Source organism: Marmota flaviventris, chromosome 16 (assembly GCF_047511675.1).
Source record: "Marmota flaviventris isolate mMarFla1 chromosome 16, mMarFla1.hap1, whole genome shotgun sequence".
Classification (NCBI taxonomy): Eukaryota; Metazoa; Chordata; class Mammalia; order Rodentia; family Sciuridae; genus Marmota; species Marmota flaviventris.
The window spans coordinates 77,232,099-77,256,155 of record NC_092513.1 but is presented as its reverse complement, the minus strand read 5'-3'; the positions used below and the strand labels follow the sequence as shown (position 1 = coordinate 77,256,155).

General features: G+C 46.3%; 1 protein-coding gene across 3 annotated transcripts in view; it reads right to left on the bottom strand.

Annotated features, from left to right (window-relative positions):
* Syk (spleen associated tyrosine kinase) overlaps positions 1–24,057 on the bottom strand; it is an 89,389-nt gene that overhangs the window by 58,490 nt on the left and 6,842 nt on the right. For 2 of the 3 annotated variants that reach the window (XM_027955415.2, XM_027955416.2), the window contains exon 2: positions 2,646–2,832. The exons of the other annotated variant lie outside the window; for it this stretch is intronic. The gene's annotated coding sequence lies outside the window, so the exon portion shown is untranslated. The remainder of the gene's footprint in view (positions 1–2,645; positions 2,833–24,057) is intronic. 3 annotated transcript variants of the gene reach the window in all.

Sequence of the window (24,057 nt, the reverse complement as noted above, 5' to 3'; positions counted from 1 at the left end):
TCGTTATCTAAGGGTCTCAAACCTGTGGTTGGGGCTTCTGCTTTTCTTGAGACCACTGAAGCATGGCTCCTGCAGGTGCTAGCTTCCCCAGCCCCAGCCCTTTAACTTCTTGTAGCAAACATTTCCAATAGCACTTAGCCATGGAAAGCGGCTCATTTTCCCATCTCTAGGCCACAAGAGTACCTCATATCATATAGACTGTGGCAGAAGTAAAAGGTCCTCTGGGCAAACAACAGCGAAGATAATTACCTGATAAATCCATACCAGCGTGTATTAAGAGATGTGTGCCATCCTGTCATGTAACAATTTTACCTCCAAGAATTCAAGGAAACAATCTGATGTGGACAAAGATCTATTTATACAAGTGTTCATCCCTCTTGCACTGATGATTAGAAATACCCTCGCTGTTAAAAAATAAGGAATTAGTAAAAGCTAATTATGGCATAGGCATCTAAGAAGATACTATCAAACCATTCAAAGCCATGTTTTCACAGATCCTTAGTGTCATAAGCAAATGCTTTGCTACACTGCTGAACCACAAACATCGTGAATAATATGCAAAATTAAAAAATCCATACCATTTAGGGAAGCAAAATCAGGAAGATGCAAATCTAGGTTTATCATACTCGAAACCACACAGCCACTCAAATGCAAAGTAGCCCTGTTCAGATGCATCTGGGAATTTTCTTCATGGTTTGAAGCTGAGAAAATTGTCAAGATTTGGGTAAAAGGAAAAACTTCCTCTGTGGGTTACATTAATTTTCATAAGAAAGAGGAATGAGCTCCAGCTAAGAGACAGAATCAGTCTTGGAGGACTGGTTAGCTATAGAGAAATGACCAAGCAAAGAGAGATGCTACAGGAATCATCCCCCACAGCACCTGCTTCCACAGACCACCACCCTCGACTAGTCTGCCCTGGGTGGGTGTTCACAGCCTTCTATAGCAGGGTCTCACCATGCAGATGCAAGCATGTCGTTACAAACCAGGGTTTGCAACATGGAAGGAATGGAAATCAGAGCACATTCAACCTGCATTAGCCCCTTGTCTACCTGGTGGGCATTTCATCGTGGATGTGTGGGATTGCCCTCTGGGAGACCACCATGCAGAGCCTGTCCCCAGCCTCCCGGTGCTCTCCCAAGAGGCAATCATGCTTCTCATTCACTCTGCAGAGTGCACCCCTGTGTCTGCACCCACAGGCAAGCACAGGGGACTCTTTAGAATACCAAGACCCACATTTCAAGAAACAAAAAGTAAGCTAGGCGTGGCCAGCCTGGCTTTCACTGTCATTTGGAAATTCAGGAGTTGCTGCCCTAGGAGAAAACACCATCCAAAGCTTCAAAACCAAATTCGTTTGCTGCCCCTTCAGAACTTGGAAGCCCTGGAAATGCATACGGGAAGGGCGGACCTCCTCAGACTCCACAGCGGAGGCTCCGTAAGCCAGATGATATGCCTCCGTGTCCACACGTGGGTGTGAACTTTCAGCATAGTTGGCTACAAATAAGCAACCAGCCCAAGAAGGACCCTGACCCTGGGCAGAGAAGTGAAGAGGGGAGGACAATGACAGTCACCCATGCCAGGCTGATGCCTGAAGCAGGGGACCCAGCTAGACACCTCACCTGGGTGCCAGCTCTGAAGTCTCCACGCAGAGCCCACTTCACACCGGTGGGCTCAGGGGATGGGGAGGGGCACCAGGCCATGAGTCATTAAAAAGAGCTGGGCTTTGTGAATAATTCAGTGGAGACTGGGTCAAGGCCAAGGTCATACCTTAGCAAAGTCTGTCTCCTGCTCTCTGGAACAGGGAGGACAGGGCCGGGCTTCAGCCAGTGGCCTGGGGCGTGTGTGGATCCTAAGCAAGAACATCTCCCCAGTGAACTCAACCCTCTACTGTGTCCCGGGAGCCACCTCACTGCCACTGTCCTCTGGGAAAGATACCCACACTTGGCAAAGCAGTGAGTTAAAGACTTCCTGCGGAACATGCCTGCTAGATCTTGTTGGTCTTGTCTTGCCTGGGCAAAGCACCCAGGGAAGCAAAGGTACAGAGCTCTCCTTGATCCTGCTCCAAGCCCCAACACCCTTGCTTCTCAGAACGGAGGCGGCGGGGAAGCGGCAGTCGGCAGAGACACAGTCAGTAGACACAACATTTGTCTGATCCGCAGGTGCTGGGCAGAAGTCTCCAGCTTCCAGACTCTATTTTTACTTTTGCATTCCCTCCATGTCATTAGCACAAGCTGTACGGGGACCCTGTGGCTGCCACAAGAACCAAACTCCCTGACTTAAACAAAAGGGACACTAAGAAATCTCCAGGGTGTTGCTGAGCACATATAAACTCATTTTTTTCCCCAACGATTAAATATAATCATGGGAGATTCGTGATTGTAAAATGTTCCAGAACCCTCTGAGAGTTGCTTAGATTGTATGACTGTCCCTGTCATAAACCCGGCAGGTACGTGTGTCCAATGCTCAAAGGAAGGGGCAAAGGGTAGACATGGGACCGAAGGGTGGTTTAACCCCCTGGAGGGACGTGTCGCCATGGGGAGAACACACAGGCACAGAGGTGACCTACCATCGCCCTCCTGGGCATAGCCACAGGAGCCCTGAGACCCCCGGGGTCTCCTCCTGGTTGGATTCCTGCCAATCTGACCTACCTTCCTTCCCTGGGTTGACACAGGAAGCCGGAGGATCCCAGGCTGGAGACCAGGCTGCATGGAACTCAGGGAGGCCCCAGTGCAGAAGAGAGGACTTTAAAAAACCGATTGCTGAGACGGAGAGAGAGCTGGAGGGCCTCCCGCTGCCAGGAGTGTGTGTGTGACAGGCCTTTCCTCAAGTGTCCGCCTGAAAAACACACCAGAAAGCAGAAGTGTGAGGCCCCAGGTGGCGGGGCCTCTTTGAATTTCGCCTTCAGAACCAAGTGCTGCCGGGAGGCCTGGACCCCACCCAAACAAAGGCCAGCCGAAGGGGGGTCAAGGGACAAGCGTGGGCCTCTTCCCGTCAGGTCAGGCAGGAACCATGCTTTCCCGGGGGAATTCCTGACAAAATGAGCTCTGTCTTAGGGTGCATCCACATTTTCTTCTCTGTCTTTTCTTTTCTTTTTCTTTTTTGTTTAACCTGAGCTAAAGGCTGAATAATCTGGTTGATGATTTTAAAGGACCAACATGGATTTTATCGGGTTTCCCCTACTGTTTTCCTGTTTTCAATTCCAATGATTTCTGTCTTGATTTTAATTTGTTCCTTTTTTTGTTGGATGAAGCCTAATCTGCTTTTTTTTTCCCCCCTGTAGTTTCCTAAAGTGGAACTGTAGGCTGTTAACTTTCCATATTTCCTTTATCTAACGTAGGGCTATGGTTTGGAGATGGTTTGAGTGTGTCCCCAAAGGCCCAGGTGCTACTGGAACTGGTCCCCAGTGTGGTGTATTGAGGCTGTGGACCTTTAAGAGGCGGGGCCTAGTATGTGGTGATCTGTTCCCAGGCACCACCCTTGGAAAAGATTGATGTCAATCTCAAAGGAGTGAGCAAGGTCTCGAGGAACTGGATGAGTCACTTTGAGAATGGGGTGTTATAAAAGAGAGGCCACCCAGGTCTTTGGTCTCTTCCACAGGTACTCACAATGTGGTCACCTTCTGATGCCCTCTGCCAGGCTGTGATGCAACATGAGGCCCTCGCCAGACATAGCTGCCTGAACTTGGACTTTTCAGCCCCCAACACAGTGAGCCCAAACAAACCTCTTTCCTTTATAAAGCACCTGCTCTCAGGTATTTTGTTCTAGCAACACAAGACTGACTAAGACATACGCACTTACTGGTAAAACTTTTTTCCACAGCATGTGTATGTTGCATCCCCCCACATTTTCATAAGTTATATTTTAATTTTTGTGCAATTCAAAAGATTTTAAGAGTTCTTTTGAGGCTTCTTTGATCTGAAGGTTATATAGAAGTCTACTGCTTAATTTCCAAATATTTGGAGGAATTTTCAGCTATTATTTCAGCTATTATTATTATTATTATTATTGGTTATTGATATCTAGTTTAATTTTGTTATATTGTAAGAACATATTCGTTATGTCTTTTGTTAAGTTTGGTAACATGTCTTCCAAGAATGTAGTCTGTCTTGCTACATGCTCCATATGAGCTTGAGAAAAATATATATTCTTCTGCTGTTGGATTGAACCTTTTATCAATGTCAAGTTGATTGACAGTGCTGTTCAGATCTCTCAGTTTTACTGATTGTCTATTCATTACTGACAGAGGGAGACTGAAATGCCAATCATAATGGTGGATTGTTCTACTTCTCCTTACAGATTTATCAGTGTTTGTCTTGGGATTTTTTTTTTTTTTTTTTTTTACTGAGGATTGAACTCAGGGGCACTCGACCACTGAGCCACATCCCCAGTCCTATTTTGTATTTTATCTAGAGACAGGGCCTCACTGAGTTGCTTAGCATCTCACTTTTGCTGAGACTGGCTTTGAACTTATGATCCTCCTGCCTCAGGCTCCCAAACCTCAGGGATTACAGGTGTGTGCCTCTGTGCTTGTCTGTCTTGTGAATTTTGATGCTCTGCTGTTTCATGCATACATATGTAGGCTTGTAATGTCTTCTTGGATGTTTGATCCCTTCATCATTATGTAACAATGCTCTGGAAGCCCAGACCCCTATTGACTATGAGAATCTTTTTGTTGTTGTTGTTTATACTGAGGATTGAATCCAGGGACACTCACCTACTGAGTCACATCTGCAGCCCTCTTTAAATATTTTATTTTGAGACAGGGTTTTGCTAAGTTGGTTAGGGCCTTGCTAAGTTGCTGAGGCTGGCTTTGAACTCACGATCCTCCAGCCTCAATCTCCCGAGCTGGCCGGGATTACAGGTTTTGCACCACTGCACTGCGCCTGGCAGAATCTTAGTCTTTAAAGACAGGATGAGGCATTCACTTAGGAACTCCCAGGTAGAGAGTAGGACTCTGTGTTTTCCTGGAGAATAGCCTTTGTTGCAGAGACGGCTCTGGTGCACTTCACAATTATAAACTGCCTCCTACCTGGCCAGAGCTGTTGGGGGCTCTTCCTCAGAGCTTCATCATAAGAGCCAAGCGAGGTTTGTATTAACCATGCCTTTTTATTGTCTGTATTTTATGATGTTTTGATATCAGGGCCCTTGTTAATGCTGGAGACACTGTTCCTCCCAGGGCGGGCCAATAAAGATCATACAGAGATAATAAAATATTTCCCATGTGCAAACCAACCAACCCAAAGTCCACCCTTCAATTACCTTTATCAAGTTCTCACAAACCAAGCAGTTATTCCTCTGCCTTAATTACTCTAAGGCTAGGCACTTAGGCAACTGGGGGCAGCCCCTTACCAGCAAGCCTGCAGAAATTATTAATGAACCAAGCCCACGCCTGCTTGCCCTGCCTGGCCCAGACTTTCCTGCAAAAACCACAGAAAAAAACTCTTGGTGTTGCCCATGCCTTCCCTGCCCTTCCCCTGTCTCCTGAGCTGCTCTGGTGCTACCCTGCGTGGTCCTGCGTGGTCCTGCGTGGTGTGCTGTGTCTCTACCCCTAGGAACCTGGGTCAGCATCCTCCTTCCTGACAAGCATTTCTGCGTCTGCATGTCTGACCATACCTAACCAGGGGCCTTCTAAAAGTGAAATCCTGGAGGAAAGATCCAAGAAAGGGGGCATTCTGATACTGCTACCCATAGGAGTTTTTCCTTCTCTCACACTACTCCAGTAGCCCCTAAGCAAGTCACCCCACATCAGCTCTCGAGAATCACTATCAGTGTCGGACTAAAACAGCTTCCGCAAATCATATAGAGATAATAAAATACTTCCCATGTGCAAACCAACCAACCCAAATTGGTTGGTTTGGGCATTTCTGAATGTGCCCATCTCTCCAAATGCCCTGCGTCCATCTACCCAGATACCCGATTGGATAAGAAAAGTCACTGATACTCAGTTTGTCTAGCTACTCCTTGTTATAAGGATGGAAGGGACAAATTCCAAGCTCTTTACATGTCAGAGCTGAGGAAGGTGACTTGTGTCTCTCTTCATTAATCCTTTACCTGATATCTCTCTCATGGCTATCCTACAATGGATGGCCCATAAGCAGTGTCCAGAAGGATGAACACATGAATGGGTTCAATCCTCAGTATAAAAAAAAAAAAAAAAGATTCTCATAGTCAATAGGGGTCTGGGTTTCCAGAAAATCGTTACATAACGATAAAGGGATCAAATGTGATTATTCTGTCATAGATGGCTAAATGACTAATGATTTATAAATGAGAAATCGGATCCATAAACATTTTCTGGGTAAATGTGTGAATGATACGTGATTGTAGTTTTATCCAGACAGGACTCCAGCTACCCACCTTATGATCCATGGAGGCCGGAGGAGCTGCAGGTCCTAGCCCAATCCACCCCACCTAACTCTGAATCTCTCGCAGAGGTCCCATGAGCCTCAGGACCGTGTGCGCTCATCATTTGACACTCGGGGCAAACTCCTAATTGACAACTACCTCAAAATATCAGGTCCCTATTTTGTCATGCAGATATGGAAAGCAGAAGGAAAATAATGTTTTCCACATTCCCACCAAATGAAATACAGTTAGCAAGTCTTTTTCTGATGTATTCACATATTACCCAGTTATATTTTTCTACCAGGATTATCAATAGACCATTAATTGGTCCAAAATGATGGAGACTGCGAACCTTATTATCTAGAAAATTTCAGGTCTAAATCGAGGCGATGAAAATGACTTCAAAATCAAGGGTTTTGTGCTCTGAAAGCGAAGCTTGCTTGCTTTTCTCTTGCACCTTGATAAGCAGGTCAAGCTGCATTTTGGGTACTTCGTCTGGGACAGGTCCATCTGGACACCAGTGGGAAGCCTGAGTACGTGCGGAGTAAGAGAGACTGTTTGGGCAGTGGTTACAAGTCCAGCTCCAGGACGACAGGTTCCAGAACTTTCTCTGCTACTTTTAGCCCTAAAGCTAAGCCTCTGTTTCACCATCTGCAAAATGAGGACAGATCGACTCTCCTCAAGAAGTTGGTGTGGGGGCCATTTGCGTGCTCCCCATGTGTTGCCTGGTGAATGCTACACCTGCTGGTGAGGCAGGTGGGATGTCCTCAGGATGGCTGGATGACGGCTCAGGGCATGGCCCTGTACTGCAGTGACCGTGCCTCAAGGAAGGCACGCTCACATGTCCTGATTCCCAGACCTTCTGCCCCGGCTGCTGCGCGCAGGTTCAGGAACACGACACCATGTTCACTGTGTGGGGACTGTGTCATTGCCATCCGGTGTGACCTGCCCGCAGCCGTCTTGAACTGTAGCCGCCCTGTCTGCTCCTGAGCACCCCTGGGGTTCTCCCACATAGTGTCCCAGCACACCATAAGTCAACGGAACCATTGGGGTGGTGTGTGGCCCTTTATGATTGGCGACTTGGTAGTGAGTGGGAATGTGCCTGACTCTTAAAAGAGGTACGTTCTGGCTTGATTGAAGTCACTTTTGTCCTAATCTATATATAGGTCTCTCCTTTGATCCACGGTCCATGGATCCTCTTAGTTTTGCTACCACTCAGAACCATGTTTCTGTCAGTCAGTCTGTCCTCCAATAAATTGCAGTCTGTGCTCTACCTCTGTCTTCAGTCCCATGGCACTTTGGGTCCAGTTCTAACAACCTGGGACTGGGCTGTCCCAGGACATCTATATTGTTATAATATATATTTTTTCTTTTTAATGGAGGGGGGTGCCAGAGCTTGAACTCAGGGGCACTCAACCACTGAGCCACATCCCCAGCTCTATTTTGAATTTTATTTAGAGACAGGGTCTCACTGAGTTGCCTAGTGCCTCACTTTTGCTGAGACTGGATTTGAACTCGCGATCCTCCTGCCTCAGCCTCCCGAGCTACTGGGATTATAGGCTTGCGTTTCCACACCCAGCTAAAACGTTTTCTTAAAAGAAAGGTATATTGAAGTGTTTGGGGGTTGAAATTCTAAGATAGCTATAATTTGTTTAGCAACCCTTGAGCAAAATGTAAGCAAAAGAGTTGATAAGTTAATATGGCACACGATTCCTACAACAAAGTCATGAGTGTATGCGTGATTGTTATACCATGCTCTCTATGCATCTAGGTTAGAAAATATTCATTATCAAGACTTTAAGTTTTTTCAAATAACCCAATCAGTAAACGGGCCAAAGAAACAAATAACCCAATCAATAAAGGGGCCAAGGAACTGAACAAATACTTCTCAGAAGATGATAGATAATCAATCAAAAAATATATGGAAAAAAAAAGTTTAACATCTCTAGCAATTAGAGAAATGCAAATTAAAAGCACTCTAAGATTGCATCTCACTGCAGCAGAATGGCAGCTATTATAAAGACAAACAACAATAAGTGTTGGCGAGGATGTGGGGAAAAGGTACACTCATATATTCCTGATGGGACTTCAAATTAGTGCAACCAGTAGGGAAAACAGCGTGGAGATTCCCTGGAAAACTTGGAATGGAACCACCATTTGACCCAGCTATCCCTCTCTGTGGTCTATACCCATAGGACATAAAAACAGCACACTACAGGGACACAGCCACATCAATGTTTATAGCAGCACAATTCACAATAGCTAAACTGTGGAGCCAACCTAGATGCCCTTCAGTGGATGAATGGATAGGGAAACTGTGGCACATATACACAATGGAATCTTACTCAGCATTAAAAGAGAATAAAATCATGGCACTTGCAGGTCAATGGATGGAGTTAAAGGATATAATGCTAAGTGAAGCAAGCCAATTCCAAAAAAAACAAATGCTGAATGTTTTCTCTGATATGAGGATGATGATCTATAATGGGGATGTGGTGGGGGAGCATGGGAAGAATGGAGGAACTTTAGATAGGGCAAAGCAGAGGGAGGGGAAGGGAGCGGGCAGCAGTGTAGGAAAGACAGTGGAATGAGATGGACGTCATCACCCCAAGTGCATGTGTGAAGACACGGATGGTGTGACTCTACTTTGGGTACAACCAGAGACATGAAAAACTGTGCTCTATATATGTGCTATGAATTGAAATGCATTCTGCTATCATATATAACAAATTAGAATAAATAAATAAATTTTTAAAAATCAAGTTTTTTTTCTACACAAAAATGTAAAAACAAAACCAAAAACTCACCCCACATAATATGAGTCTGAAAGCCAAGACTGAGGTATCTCTCCACCATTCTGAATGCATAAAAGTCCCAGAGTGACCCACACAGGCACATCACCTGCAACGCAGCTGCGAGACAGTGAGCACCTTATTGATAGTATTGAAAGAAATGGGAGTGGCCAGGGGCAGTAGGGCACACCTGTCATCCCAGCAGCTCAGGAGGTTGAGACATGAGGATCACGAGTTCAAAGCCAGCCTCAGCAACAGCGAGGCACTAAGCAACTCAGTGAGACCCTGTCTCTAAATAAAATACAAAATAGGGCTGGGGATGTGGCTCAGTGGTCGAGTGCCCCTGAGTTCAACCCTCAGTACTCCCCCATAAAAAAGAAAAAGAGATGGGAGTGACCGTAACACTTAGACACCAACACCCTTTCTACTACACAGAGTGACAGAGAGGAACAAAGGATGGTGTCTAAGAAACCTAGAAAACATAAAGACCTATGTAAAAGCTTCCCTGTTGTCATGATGTTATCTAAAGTATTTTGTACACAAAATCTCCAACTGCTAAATGACCAACACTTTTCCCTCCAAGGAACATAGTTCTTTGTAAGATGACTGCTGAGTTTCAGCGTCCACCACCATCAAGAGAACGGGCTCTGGCCTCGGGGAAACATGCCCATCTCCTGAAGCTATGCTCACAGTGTCCTTCAGAGAGGTGAGTGGCTGCGGGTGTGACCCTCAACTAGCTGAGCTGGACCTCAAAGGACTCCCACTGAAAGAACACCTGAGGTCCATCATGGGTTCTGCCTGGCGGCCCCTGAATGACCCTATGTCCAGTAGGACCCACGATGGTCCTGCAAGTCTGATTGCTGGAAGCCTCCAGGGCCTCTGGTGAGTGTATTATACAACAGTGAGGCTGATCTCCAGCTTGGGTAGCTAGCAGTAAACCCTCCGTGGCGTCAGTCTCTAGTTATGGGAGATGTTTATTGTTCACATATTGACCATAGTGCGTTTTCTTTCTTAAGTGAAACGTGTGTGTGATAATCAGAAGATTGTGTGTGTGTGTGTGGTGGGGGTCCTGGGGATAGAACCCAGGGCCTCACACATGCTGGACAAATGGTCTACCACCGAGCTACACCCAGCCCCAGAAGATTTATTTAAGAAGTCACTGGGTTTCCGGCTGGATAGAAACAGAAAGATCCAATCAATGAGACCACATTTAATCCCGCAGCCTGTGGTCTGTCTACCTCTGGACTTGTCCACTGATGTCCTCCTGGTACCCAAACAGTGCTAAGCATAATAAAAATCTGCTGATGTCCTTAACCAACGTAAAACTCAAGGCGAGGAGACTTTATGATAAAGTGGTACCTTTGTTTCGGGAAACATGTTTCTGATAAAAATAACCTGACTCTATTTACCTTGGTTTTAAGTTTTATTTCCCCTCTTTGTACAAGAGAGAAACAGAATTCAGTTGATTCCCATTGTCTGAGCTCAATATGTTCCATAAAGTCAACCCAAACACGGAATCACGGCTGGGAGTTCTGCTGACGACATCTTCATCAACTGTCTCATGCAGACCTTATTTAACGTGTTTCTGTTGATTCACTGAACATGGAACTCATGACCAACAGCACTGTGACTTGTGCCTAAAGCTTCCCTAACAGAGGTGTCTTCTCCCCAGGGAACAACACAGACTTCTTGTGCTCAGGAACTAGACAGCTCTTCTGCATTACACGTTGGGACCATAATAACCAGCAAGATGGCCCAAGAAAAGCACCAAGCAATGCAAAACCATGTCACTGAAAAGACTATGAAAAGGACACTTGTTTATAGAAGGAGCTGGAACACCCTGTTGGAACGTGGCCTTGTTCACCCTCAAGCACGGGAGCATGCACATTGGTGACTCATTATTTTTCCCACTGTGCACATCCACAAAAGCACCGTGAGTACTTTTTTGGGGGTGATCATAAATTGTAGTGAGTAGGTGAATTCACAAATACAGAACCCTGAAAAATGAGGATCAACTGGGTATCATTTTATGCAAGAATGCAAACGGTGACTCAAGATACCCATGTGGAGAAATTTCTAGAATATTCCCCAGGGGCCTTGATGGTCACAAACAGACTATGCAGGAAAGTACAGAATTGTGTAAAAATCAGTACAAGGATGAATCGATTTCTTATGCACTAATATTTGGAACATGGTTATCTGAGCTCATCTCAGCTCCTGAGAATCACATCTCCCTGTGTCTGGTTGGCTGTCTAACAAAACATCTGCCACCTTCAAATCTTGGGTTGGTATGTGAAGATACCCCAAATCAGTCCCTGCCATGAGGAAAATCTGTTTATTTGTTGTTATAGCTGTTAGTATCTTCCCCACACAAGTCACACAGTTGACACAGTGTGACTCACGCAGTGTAGACAAAGCAACATGGCAGAGTGAATTCAGTCTTTGCAACTAAAGGCCCTGGAGGTCCAGTGCTCATTGGCCTTCTGGCCTGAGGCAAACCACTCTCCATCTTGTCATCCACCCGAGGGATGTAGCTTCAGCTTTATTTGGTACGCTCTGCTTTTAGGGAAAAATAAATAAATAAAGGCCTTGGTTAATTTTGAGTGGCACTGCATTTTTCCATAATTTTAACATGTAAGAAAATATGGTTGCTATGACGAATAAACAAGGCCATATACATCACCAAGCCTGGTGCTGGGCTCCTATTTTGCATAACCTGGCCAAATGCCACTCAAGTGCAAAACTGTGAGCCAAGGTAAATCTTTCATCTTTATAAGTTGATGGCCCAAGGTATTTTGTTACAGTAAGGAAAATCTGACAAATGCAACAGCCCAGCACCTAACCCTACTCTTGACCTATGGTGGGTGCCCTGGAAATCAGGGTGTTGAATGGATCAAAGAATGGGCCCACAAAGTGGCTCTGGCTGGTCATAAAGGTCCAAGAGGCTGGTTGAAGCCAAGAGTGCCATATGAACTGCTTTGATCATTCTGGGTTATTTTCCATTTATTTGTCATTCTTACCCATTCCTATAGAAACTTCATTGTTGTAGGAAAATGCCAAACATTTTGATGACTCTATAAGACAAACATCAAAATAATATACAACACGGGTGCTAGCAGAGTGAAGATGTCACTGCCCTTGCCTTTCTGAAATTGCCCCACAATAAGAAGAACCAGAAAGAGAAACAGAGTACCCTAAACAGTGTGACAACGTGAAACAAAATTTTGGTTTGTCTTTCGTTGCTGAAACAGAAAACCCGAGTCTAGTTACTTTATAGACAAAAGAAGTTTGTCTGGGCTCACAGTCCTGGTCCAAAGCCAAGGGGCTGGTGATGGCCTTCATGTTGACAGAGTCCCAAGGCCATGCAGGGCATCACATGATGTGAGACAGGGAGCATGAGGGAGATGAAGCCAACCTGGTTTTTATGGAAGACCCTTCTCGAGGTAAACCATCAATGCATCATTCCACTCATTCATCAGTGACAAAAAAGACTTAATCCATTCTAGAAGGCAAAACCGGAATCACCTCCTAAAGGCCCAACCTGGACCCATCCTTTATTCCATAGTGGGGGATAGGTGTCAGCACGGAGGGGACAGCCCATGCTCAAGCACAGCAGGTGACTGGAGCCCAGGCAGCCAAGGCTCTCCCTAGCAGGAGTCCACACAGCAGTGGCCAAACCCGCCATGACTTGGAAGTGGACAGGCAAGGAGATTCTGAATGGCTGGCGGCCTCCCTGGGAAAAACACATGATAAACCAACCCATCCTAACACACACACACACACACACACACACACACACACACACACACAGCATTACTCGGCATAAAGAAAATATTCTGTTAGGGGGGAACATATCCTGGGTCCCTCCATCCTCCATGATTGATTACAACCAGGGATCTACCTAATTACTCTAGAAGAATAAAAGGAGAGAAATAGCAGGAGAAACAAAGGGCAGATTAGGGTCACTTACCTGGATATTGTCCCAAAGGGCAGGTGAAGCCATGACCCCAACCTACAGATGTGGAACCACAGAACTTAAGAGAATCATCCCTCTGCTGCAACAGTAGCTCAGAGCAGGAGAACACAAGTTGGAGGAAGAAAGTGGGAGGCAAGAAGAGGCACTGAAGGTAGCGGGCAGAGACCAGGGTGGGGGAAAAGCAGAAGATAAATGGGGACTATTGGCCGGGCACAGTGGGGCACGCCTGTAATCCCAGGACTTGGGAGGCTGAGGCGGGAGGATCGTGAGTTCAAAGCCAGCCTCAGCAAAGTAGTGAGGCCCTAGGCAACTCAGTGAGACCCTGTCTCTAAATAAAACATACAAAGGGCTGGGGATGGGGCTCAGGGGTTAAGAGCGCCTGAGTTCAATCCCTAATACCAAAGGAGGGAAGAAAAAGAAATGGAGGCTATTATTTCAAACAGCAAGAAGAGAAGAGACAATGGCACTGCAGACATGGAGGAGAAGACGGAGTGGCTTTGGCAGGATGAAAGACCAAGAGGATCTGACATGTGCCACACTGGTGTCCCTGAAGTAGAGAATTTAAATAACGGAGAGGAACAGACATTTAAAAATTAGAGTTAAATGAATTTCTAGAAATAAGTCCTTGTCTCCAGGGGTTAAAAGAGCATCTTCAAGGAAAAGTAAATTATTTGATCTTAACTAAAAACAAATTACCAAGCCCCCTTCTGAGCAGGTGTGTCCTAAGGATTTGAAATGCGTATGCTAAAGACAGATGGGACCCCTATGATCACAGTAGCCAAGAAAAGGAATCAACCTCAGTTTCCAGCCACAGGGGAATGGATAAGGAAAATGTAACATACATACACAAGGAGTATTACTCAGCCATAAAAAAGAAGGAAATCCTTCATCACAACTTGGGGTCGATCTAGAGGACACTGCGTGGAGTGAAAGAAGCTGAGCATAGAAAGACAACACCCCATTTTCACGTATTTGTGGAATCTAAAACAATCAAACTCACAAAAGCAGAGAATAAAATGGTGATAAACTAGGGGCTGAAGGTGAGGTGAGGTAACCTTGGCCAAAGAGCTCAGAGCTTCCGTTAGAGATGGGGGGATATGTGATCCGTATTTAAGGCGATGGCTACATTAATCAGCTCAATTCCATCATTCCACACTGCATTTATGTGTCATAACATCATGGTGAACCACAATTATGCACAAATTTAATTTGTGAAAAATTTAAAAAAAAAAAAAGTTACTGGGCCTCTCTGTGGTGACACCTCAAGGCAGAAGACAGAAAGCAATGTTCACATGGTCTTGCAGGGTGGCAAACCTGTCCAACCCGGGACAGATGGCCCAGCCGGGCTTAGGGACTGCAACCCGTAATTTCAGGACTGGGGAGTTAGAGTTTGTGGTGTCTCCATCATGAATCAGAAGGTCAGAGGAGGGCTCCCTTCTAAACGTCGGCTTCAAAGTCGCTCCACTGCTAACAACGCAGATGTCCTGGCCACCACAGCCCACTAGGCCAGCATCTGAGGGCCACCCTGCTGCCCCAGTGTTGCCCATAAACACTCACTGGTGTGAGCTACTGCTTTGCCCAGCCAGCTCAGGCCACAAGGACACTGAACAAAGCCACTGTGCTGCAGGTCTCTGTCACCCAGGGCCCCAGCCCAGGCAGACTCTCTGCATCTCTTCAGGGGGCCCGGAAAACAATTTTTTTTTTTTCTACAGCTCTCTGCATGAGCCCAGCAGGCACTGGGGACAGAGATCACTTGTTGGGGAATCACTCTCTCAACAGGGAAAGCTCTGGGGCTCAAAACCGATCCAGACACAGCTGGAGGGAGAACAGGGCAGAGAAGCTGTCACAGGACTCAAAAGAAGCCACGTAAAACACACCCTTCAGGAAGAAGGCCTTCAAGGAGCGAAGAGCCCGAAAAACCCTCCGTTCTCTTGACTGTGGTCATCCCGGTGAAGACCCTCGATGGCATCCCTCACCCAGTGGAGCGGCTGGGCTCTGGGGTCCACGTGCCAGGGGTCTCCATACTTCCTGGTGCCAGTCACAGGCCCTTCAGAGCGATCTCTCTTGTGGTATTTTTATCTCTGCTCAAATTAAACAGCACAGGAATTTCAGAGACAGGCAAACGGCCCATCTCTCTCCCGGAGGCAGGGACAGAGGCCGGGCTGGAGTCGGGGCCCAGGCTGAGAGAGTCCCCAGCCCCTGGGTCCCACTCACCTCTGCCCAGCCAAGGAGCCTCAGGATGCTCCTGCCTCGCAGCCCAGGGCAAGACCTCTGATCACACTCAGGGTGCCTAAAACCCCCAGTGCAACACAGTCCCAGGAATGAAAAAAAAAATCCTAATTCACTATTTTTGAATTCTTCTGGAACCACTAGTACATGTTAGGCAAGGGCCCAGCCACGGAGCCCCCTCCCCAGCCCTGGAGTAATCCTCTTCAACAAGGCACTCGATTCTTTGAGGAACTCTGCTTGTCCCTCGGTATCTGCAGGGGATCCACCTCAAGACGTCCCCCCCCCCCCCCCCCCCCCCCCGGGGACATCCAAATGCGCAGCAGGTCAGGTCCCTGGCATAAACGGCAGGGTATTTGCATTTAACCTATGCCATCCTCCCCTGCACTTTAGATCATCTCCAGATGACCTCGAATACCTAACAGAATGTAAAGGCCATGCCAATGACCGCCACACTGTGTGGTTTAGGGAATGATCAGAGGAGATGGCGCGCACACATTTCACACAGATGCAGTCGTTTTTAAATGTTTTCCGTATGACGTTGGCTAAATCCTGCCATGTTGCTGAAGCTGTGGATACAAAGGGCCGGCTGTCTGCTGAGCCACTTAATCCAAGGATTCCTTAATTGGATTTCTCCAAAGCTGAGTTCCCACGTGTAAGACTGTTGCGAGGCGACCAGTGGGAACTGGCCCAGTCCCCTGCTGACTCACTGGGAGCGTGCCACAGACTCCACGGCCCTGGGTGTGCCCCTTTTTTCAAACCCCTTGTGCACAGGTACACACTCGTGTGTCGGGAAGGCTGCTGTGTCAGCCCTGGGCAAAACAGACCAGGAAAGATGGGAGGTTCCACCCCTGGGCTCCTCATGGCTGCCGAGGGCTCAAGTCCCACCTGGCATCCGGCAGACCTTGCTGCCATCACAGAAATGCTTGTCACCTACGTCTGACACAGAGCCACAAGTCACGTGTGACTGCAGGCCCTGCATATGTGGCTGGTGTGACTGGAGAACTTAATTTTCATATTTATTTAATTTTAAGTAATTGAAATATAAATGGCTCCATTGAATCTCCATGGTGGGGAAGTCAGAGAAATGCCTCATGTACACACCTGGGCACCAGGCAGTGCCCTCCCTGAGACCAGGGCGGTGGGGACTCCAGGTCATGAGGGTATCACATAAACGTACCCCAGGAACATAGTCCGTGTGGCCCAGACTTCTCTCCCTTCCAGAAATTTCTCCCAAATTTGGAGGCTCTGCTATTTTATTTATTTATTTTTTAATTAAAAGGATGGTTACATTTTTCTCCAAATATCTAGTTTATTATATCCAAAGCTTCTCTAAAACTATTAGAAAGGAACTTTGAGAGGACCCAGAACATGCAAAGAAGGTATCCTTCCGGAAGTACAAATCTACAAAAATGTCCATGGCATGGTCCCCAACTGGATGCTTTAAAAGTATACCACAGAGGTCAAAAATCATGTGACAAAGGTTTTAGGGCTTCAAAGTAAAGGTAATGGTATGGCCCCTTGGGGAAGGGTGTCCCTGTCCAAGGACCAGGGATGGGAGAGGGGGAACATACACTCTCTCTTCCTTGTTCAGCCTAACTTAATAATTCCCCAACACATGATCAGCTTACAGAAAGCTTGCTTCAAAGTCAGGAGACCCTGTTGGACAACCGCCATTCTGTTGCTGTGACCCTCCCATAACGTGTCTTAAATTCATGTGACTCATACACAACCTCTTTTTTCAAACCCCGGGTAACCAGCAGCTATCTATCTCCAATTTTCTGCACTTGACCATGAACGTTTTGCAGAGGGCCTGTTCTTCCCAAGCTATGGGTCTCTGTGCTTTGCCTGGAGCTCCTCAGAGCCTGACGACAATCCCAGGGGCAGGTATTCTTAGCCTCCTTTTGCAGGTGAGGTAGCAAGAGCTTAAGCAACTTCAAGCAAAGTCTGTGCCCCACGTCCAGGGACCTGGTCTGCTTTTGCCAACTACACTCCCTCAGAGAGGACCTCTGTGCTCTTGGAACTGGACATTTATGGGTCAAAGCCATGGTCCTAGGGATTCCCTTACAACGTGCATGGCATGAGCTCTGGGCCTGTCCTGGGTGAGTGTGTCACAGTGTGGATGGAGGCGGTCATGGCTGGGAGGTGACAGCACAGTTCAGATGGGCCACACAAGAGCAGCCTTCAGGTTACATCTACGGCAGCCTGCAAGGCCCAGATGCCAAGCCACAGCCACCAAGAGACCAAACATAGCCCAGATTCTCAACCAGCAGTGAGGCTGTTTGTATCCCTCTCATGGGGAGAAAAAAAAAAACAGTTCACGTTAGCAGGCACAGGACACACGGTCTGACAGTGACAAAGTGCGGTGGGTTACGTAAATCCCGAGGTTGGAGGCAATTCCGATCATCCTGTGCAGACAATGGCATGGAGGTGGGGTGCACACATTCCTTCTCTGGGAGTTACTTGATGTGCATCCCCTCCTCCAGGTGTGCTATTCACTTGCTGGGAGGACACTGATAACTCTCGAACGCCTTCCTCTCCAAATTCTGCAGACTGACAGACTTTTTATCAACGCAAGTTCCCGTGCAGTGAGATCTCCACAACAGTGCATGAGTTCTCTCTTTCTCTGTATCTCTGTCTCTCTCACACACACATGCATTAAATAGGGAGAGACTACTTCGGTCTGCCCCACGATCAAAGGCACACACCATCGCCATATACACCGCATCCCAGTTGATTCCAGTCTGGTGAGAACCTCCTCAGTCTTCAAAGATGAGCTTGTGTGCTATGAAATCCTACTAACTAGTTCTATCATGGGATGGGCTGGGAGGCTGTACCCTGGGCCACCCCAGCATTCTTGGTGGAGGGCCTCTGCATCAGGATTGAGACAGGCTCCTAGGGTCATGGTGCGCACACATGTTTGAGAATCAGGGCTGCCACCTGAGCTCACTCCTCACTACAAGGCAGAATCGCCCCAACAGTCATGATGGGAGTTTCTAAATAAGTTTTCTTTCTTCTCTCTCATATTATTCATCCCCCACCCCCAAGCAAACCCTATTTTATTTTACTTTTTTTTCTAACTTGAAAAAGACACACACTCACATTCTTTGCAAATACACAGAGTAGAAATGCATATTTCACTTTTTTTCTCCAGACCAAGTCTACTCCTCAGATGAATGCTGCTCTCTCTTAGGTACTCATGTTTCCAGATTGCTCTAGGTACTCACTCACACACACACACACACACACACACACACACTCCCATATTTGCATAGTTGGATATGCACTGTTATGTAGTAAATGAAAATCCAATGTCAATTGCATCATTATGTGCCCGCATGAGTTTTGAAAAATATAAAGTGACATGTGACAACCTGCTTTTTCACTAATATAGTTTTGATATCATTATAATTTGGTGTCAAGATAAGAATTAATATCTATATTTGTAAAAAGACTGCAGAGGATCAGAATGCATGGACAGGCTATAATGTATTTAACCAGGTCCCCTCCTGATATCTATTCTTTTTCCTGTTTTTTTTTTTTTTTGCTATTACAAAAGTAAATGTTGCAATGCATTACGGTATGCATACATAAAAATTTCCCCACTTTTGTTAATATGTATGTGCAATAAGTTCCTAAAGGTGAAATTGTTGAGTCAAAGTACTTGCGTGTTTCATCCAAAGCCATTACCAAATGGCCCTGCCGGTTCTCCCTTATGTTGTCCTATTGATTCAAAAGAACTTATTACATATTAAAGCTATTGGTGCTCTATTATAAGCACTGAAAATAAATGTATCTTACAGGTTTTTTTCTCACTGACTTTTTTTCATTTGCATAAGGGTTTTCTTTTAAGAAGTCACACACTCACATCTTATAAGTCTATCTATTGTGAATTCCTATGTCTATCATATGTAGAACGGCCTCTTTACTCCACAATATCATTAAACTGTTCACCTAAGTTTTAGTAGTTTTATGATTTCATTTAGATAAGCTTATTTTTTAAATTTTATTTTATTGGTTCTTTAGTTATATATGACAGTAGAATCCATTTTGATAAAATTATGTAAGCATAGATATACCTTATTCTTTTTTTTTTAATTTTTATTGTTGGTTGTTCAAAACATTACATAGTTCTTGACATATCATATTTCACACTTTGATTCAAGTGGGTTATGAACTCCCATTTTTACCCCATACACAGATTGCAGAATCACATCAGTTACACATCCATTGATTTACATATTGCCATACTAGTGTCTGTTGTGTTCCGCTGCCTTTCCCATCCTCCACTATCCCCCCTCCCCTCCCCTCCCCTCTTCTCTCTCTACCCCCTCTACTGTCATTCATTTGTCCCCCTTGTATTATTTTTCCCTTTCCCCTCACTACCTCCCATATGTACTTTTGTATAACCCTGAGGGTCTCCTTCCATTTCCATGCAATTTCCCTTCTCTCTCCCTTTCCCTCCCACCTCTCATCCCTGTTTAATGTTAATCTTCTTCTCATGCTCTTCGACCCTACTCTGTTCTTAGTTACTCTCCTTATATCAAAGAAGACATTTGGCATTTGTTTTTTAGGGATTGGCTAGCTTCACTTAGCATAATCTGCTCTAATGCCATCCATTTCCCTGTAAATTCTATGATTTTGTCATTTTTTAATGCAGAGTAATACTCCATTGTGTATAAATGCCACATTTTTTTAATCCATTCATCTATTGAAGGGCATCTAGGTTGGTTCCACAGTCTTGCTATCGTGAATTGTGCGCCTTATTCTAATTAGGACCCCATTCTTATGGGTGGGCATGATGGTGGGGTTCACATAGGTATTTTCATATGTGTTCATTAGGAAAGTTAGGTTAGATGTTTTTCTACTGTCTTTCCTATTCCTATCTCCTCTCCCTTCTTTTCCTTCCCTTTTGTCTAATCTATGGAACTTCTCTTCTCCCCGCCCCCTTTTATTGTGGGTTAGCTTTCAAATATCAGTGAAAACGTTTGACCTTTGTTTTGGGGGGACTGGCTCATTCCTCTTAGCATGGTAGTCTCCTGATCCATCCATTTACTGGAAAATGTCATAAAGTCATTCTTCTTTATGGCTGAGTAATATTCCACCGTGAATATATGTACCACAATTTCTTTATCTAATCATCTGTTTATGGACATCTAGATTGGTTCCGTAAAATTCAGTTTAGAATGTATCGTAGTCTAAAGAGCAAAGTTTCATTTTACAAATGATTAGCCAGCTTTCCTTGTATCATTTATTCATAAGCCTGACCTCCCTCCCTGACAGATGTGGAATGATTGATTCCCTGCTCTGTACTGATCTCTGCATGCAATTCGAGTCTATTATTCTTCTCTCTGTGACAGTTTCGACTTTTGCTGTTGTGCTCTCCCATCTACCATCTGTCATCCTTCTGCCCTGTCTTATTTTCTTTTTTAAAAAAGCTTTTGCCAATCTGCACACAGGAACCACTGTACACCAAGCACTCCAGCTTGCCGAGTCGTGTTTGGTCTGACCTTCCGTGCATCAAGCCTATTCAGGTGGCTAGAGAGAGGCTGCTCTGGGGCCCTTGGTGGCACCACAGGAGAGACACTAAGAGAAAAGGCCAGACTGATGGACTGAACTGTGTCCACCCCCATGTTCCTTAAATTCAAATGTTGAAACCCTAACCCCCAGAATTTCATATTGGATTTTTACGTGGAGATGGGGTCTCCATAGAGGTGATTAAATTAGGATGAGGTCCCTAGGGAGAGCCCAAATCCAACATGAATAGTGTCCTTATGCAAAAGGTGAACTTGGCCAGAGAGAGACACACCTGGGAGAAAATGGCCTGTGAAGATGAAAATAGCCATTTATAAGCCAGGCAAGAGAGACCTGGAACAGATTCTTCCTCATACTTCTCAGAAGGAACCACCCTGCCAACACCTGGATCTTGAACTTCTTGACCTCCAGAACACTGAGACCAACACCTGCTGCTGTATAATCCAGCCAGCATGGGGCGCTTTGTTACAGCGGCCCTGAGCAAACTAATACGCCATTCCTCTATGAATGGGTACTGACCATTTCCAGAGTTTACTTAAAAGAAATAAACTAGAAAGAATTTCTTGCATATATGTTTTTGCAGAAAATGGTGTTCCTTCAGGGAGACTGTCCTTCACAAATATTCACCTTCTGCTTCCCTTCTAGAAGGTGTCCTTCTCCCCAAGAACCAAGATGTCCTTTCTTGCCTGGGTCATCAAAAACCCACCTGCATCACAAAAGTTTCCATAACTAAATGGAAATGAGTCTCAAATTTCCTTTTTCCTCCCATTTTATTCCAATGCTGCAGAAGACCTAGTTCTTCTCCTTCCCAGCCCAAAAGGTAGTGATGAAGTCAGGTAGCACCAATTCTGCCCCAGAGAGGGAAGGCCACAGATACTACATTAGTCAGCTTTGCATCACTATACCAAAACACCTGACACAGCCTACTGAGGGATTTAAAAAAAAAAAAAAAAGGTTTCCTTGGCTCAGTTTTGGAGATTCAAGGTCACGGTGCCTGAATCAGCTTGGTTCCGGAGAGGACCAATGGCCAGAGTTCACTGGAGAAAGCAGTCCCATCTTGAGCCAGGAAGCAGAGAGAGGGAGGATCCAGGATCACCCCCCCCCCCCTTTGCAACAAGCCTCTTGTGAGAACTCACGTGAAAAACGTCATAAGTAAGAATAGGGTCCCAGTGACCCCCAGCACCTCCTACCAGTTTCCATTTCTTAAAGATTCCATAGCACCTCCCCAAACCACCACGCTCAGACTGGAACCTATAATCACAGGGACCTGGGGGGGCACCCAAGCCATATCCAAACCACAGCGGACACGAAGGTGTGCTGGAAAGTGACAGAGCTGGTGACTGCACAGTGTAGCTTTCTAAGAGCTTCCCACAGGACTCCAGTTGGCTCTGCTGGGGGTTTGGAAGTGAACTCAGTCTCTGTGGAAGGGAGACAGCTATGCAAATGTATCCAATGTGCTCATATTTGCCAGTCACGGGGCCAGAGGTTTTGATCAATTTCTTATGAAATTTGCTTAATTGCTCAACACAAAGCTAGAGGGATCACAGCAAGTTTTCTGTCACTAGTGGGCGAAGAGCAAAGCCAACAGATCTTATGCCAAGCTCAGGTTATCCCTCTGCTCTCTCAAGATTCCTTTAGTTAGCCGGCGCAGTGGTTATAATCCCAACAGCTCCGGAGGCTGAGGCGGGAGGATTGTGAGTTCAAAGCCAGCCTCAGCAAAAGCGAGGCGTTCAACATCTCAGTGAGACCCAGTTTCTAAGAACTCCGGGTGTGAGGTCGGCATCCCAGCAACATCGCTTAGTGGGTAAACAAATTCTTTTACCTTTGTGGACTTCATTCCCTCTAAGCAGGTCAAATTAGATGGTCCCTGTCAGCTCCCACAGCCTCTGCATCTTTAGTTGAGCGTCTAGAAATTTTGGACTTGCGCTGTCCTGATTAGCAATATGGCCGTCACGGGGGACTTTCTTCTTAGACTTCCTGAGTGAGCTACAGGAGCAAAGGGCGCCGGGTGAAGACCACAGAAGCCATCAGCGTCTTGGGGAACCCAACACCGAGGCCTGGGACACACCCTCCCCTGCTCTAGCAAGTCTCTTCTCTTTCCTGCTCTCTGGGCCTGCCCTCCCAACAGCCACGGCCATCAGCTGACCAGAGTCACTAAGGAAAGGAAGTGGTGGACTTCCGCCGCAAGCCCAGGCAGCCGCTGTAAATGCAGAGAGAGAGGAAAGAAATGCCACTCGGAGCACTTAGCAGAAAATACAGCCATCAGTGTGCTGGGGTGCTGAGGACGCAGGCCGTCAGTGCGGGGGACACACATGAAGAAGACAGGCTGCTGCACAGGGAGACCTCTACCCCAAGAGCAGGCAGCGGGGGGGGGGGGACCTTGGAAGAGGCAGAGGCCTGGGGGGACAGAGCAGGGGAGCAGAAGAGGGCATGGGGGCAGAAGTGCCCTCAGGCAGCCAGGCCGTCCCCAGCTCCCCGGCTCCTGAACAGGAACACAAGCTCCTCTAAAGGGAAGGATGTTAAGTTCAGGTGGCTTAGACAGGCTCACGCTGCCCCGTGTGTGTCCATGTTTTATCCTGTTTCTGTCTCAGGGGGGACAGGATGCAAGATGGTACTATCACACCTGCAGCCTCAAAATACCCAGGGCACCTTGAAAAACAGAAAGACCAGTGTGCAACGTGGAAATCCTAACAGGTCAGGCCAGGAAAGCTGGGCCACCAGGGAGAGACACCCAATGGGCAGACAGATGGACGGGAAGATGGAGCTCATGGGCAGCAGAGAACGTCTGCACCGCAACGCGTGACCAAAACCACGTGCACGTCCCGTGTCATTTAATAAAAACAAAGTCTTAACTGCATCCCTTGGAAAGGAGCCGCCCACTTGCTAAAGTAAAAAAACTCCAACCGTGGCCTGAATGAAGGACAGGACAAACAGCTCTCTTGGGATAAAGATGACCCAGATGGAGCCTGCGGAGAGCAAAGCAGAAGAAAAGAAAGAAAAGAAAACGTGCATGACTTAAAACATCAAAAATTAGGACAGAGAATCTGAATGCCTATCAATAAGCTACCTGTTTTTTACTTGGTGGAATAGATTAAAATAATCCCAGGTATGGAGCTGTCAGTCAGAGAGCAGTGAAGGTATTATGAACACACCTAACATGGGAGCTGTTGCCAATCAATATATGTA